We start from the raw sequence: 1,807 nt of genomic DNA, 5'->3' as shown, positions 1-1,807 counted from the left end.
TGGCCAGTGATTCAAAACACAGGTTTTAGGATAGCTCATTTGCCTCTGAAAGTCAAGCAGTGGCAGCAGCTGGGATGTGGATGCCCAGGACCTTTCTCTGCCCTCACACAAGCTTAGATCCCATCTGTAACAGGATCCCTCTTATCTGTAACACAGCAAGCAATTCCCTTGCAGTAGCAAAAGCTGAGATCAGCTACCAGGCTGTGACCGTCCAGATTTATTAGGCTGTCTGCCACTTGAAACAAATCTTCAGCCTGAGATTTACAGGTGCTGTGGCAGAGAAAAAGCACTTTTCTTTGTCTCTTCACTGCCCCGTCATAAGAATTTAACAAAAACTCATGCTGCAAATGATCAGCTGTGGCACAAAGCGGCTGCTGCTCTCACCTTCCACTCTTACTTCTTTACCTGTGCCTCATCTGTAGCGTGGAGTGGCCCAAAAGCTGTGAAGAAGGTGCTCAGCCAGCACCTTGCTAAGGATGAGGGCAAAGGAGCACAGCAGGTTTTGGAGCGAGCATCCTGTTTGCAGAACGAGATTTGCCCGGTCCCTGGGACCTCTCTGATCCCATTAATTCCTGAGAGCAGGGTGTCAGCACAGTATCAGACAGATGCTATTTATCAAACATGGGGCTCTTGCGCTGTAGCCTGTGGTTACTGAACATCCATAAACAAGAAGTTAAAAGTGAGGAATAAACCAAAATGGTGCAAGAAGCTACCGCAGGAAAGTGTCAGAGCACAGCAGCCTTCCTGGTGAGCGCAGGCAGAGACCATTGCTCTCGCCGATGTTGCACAGCAAAACTACATGCAAAACTGGCCACCGCTGGCACTTGGAGAAGTCAGCACATGGATCTGAACCACACGGCTTCGCCCAGGGCTCTCCTCTTCCTCACCTTCCTCCTTTGTCTACTGTGTCCCATACCCCGAGATAAAGCGTCGACAAAGCCCCGGTCCCAGACCCCATCCATCCCCTACTGGACACTGAAAGTGGCTTCACCTGTGTGAAGAATCGGGTCACTTCTATTGCCCCCTTGATGGTGTAATAAAATACCTGACTTGTGGGAGCTCTTTGGAGCAGCTGTGCAGATACCACGGCACTTGACGAAGGACTAGGTATTCGGGCAGTGGTATTCATCAGAAAACGAAGGTCACTGCTAGTGTTTTAGGGTCAGCGTAACGTGCAGAGACGCGGATATTTGCAGAATACAAGGCGAATTCCTGCTCATACCATCACGGGGCACCCAAGGCTCCCGCCGCGGCAGGCAGGCTGCGGGCGAGGGACCGCCGGGACCCTCAGCGCCAGTAAAATCTCGCTACCTTGTGGGCTGAGGGATTCGCTTCCAGGTGACTTTGCCTCCCCTTCTGCCCGTGCAGGTGTTCTCCTCAGCACCTCACCGAGCACCAGCACGGCAGACCGACAACTGCCGCGGGAGGCCGGGCGTCTGGAGACACGTTCGGCGGCGGTGGCCCGCCGTCCCCCACACGGGACGCAGCACGAGGCCTCTCTTCCTCCGTGAGGGCGCAGCGTGCCACGGGTGTTTTAACAGGACCGGCCGGCCGACGCGCCAGGCCCCAGGCCTGACGCGGGCTCAGCGGCGCGGCTTCTCGCCCGGCATTTCGGGCGGCGGCGCGGGCCCCAGCCCCGCCCGGGGGGGACGCGGGGGCCTCCGCAGGGCCAGGCCCGGCCCACCCCTCCCTTCCCCTCCTCTCCCCTCCCCGCCGCCTTGCGCAGCCGCGGCCGAGGCAGCCACCGGAGCCGCCCAGCGCGGCGCGGCCGGGCGGGCCGGGGCCGGGGCCGGGCAGGTGGGGGGGC

The sequence above is a fragment of the Accipiter gentilis genome, chromosome 15 (genome assembly GCF_929443795.1).
Source record: "Accipiter gentilis chromosome 15, bAccGen1.1, whole genome shotgun sequence".
Classification (NCBI taxonomy): Eukaryota; Metazoa; Chordata; class Aves; order Accipitriformes; family Accipitridae; genus Astur; species Astur gentilis.
The sequence above is the reverse complement of the archived record's forward strand: the minus strand, read 5'-3'. Positions refer to the sequence as shown.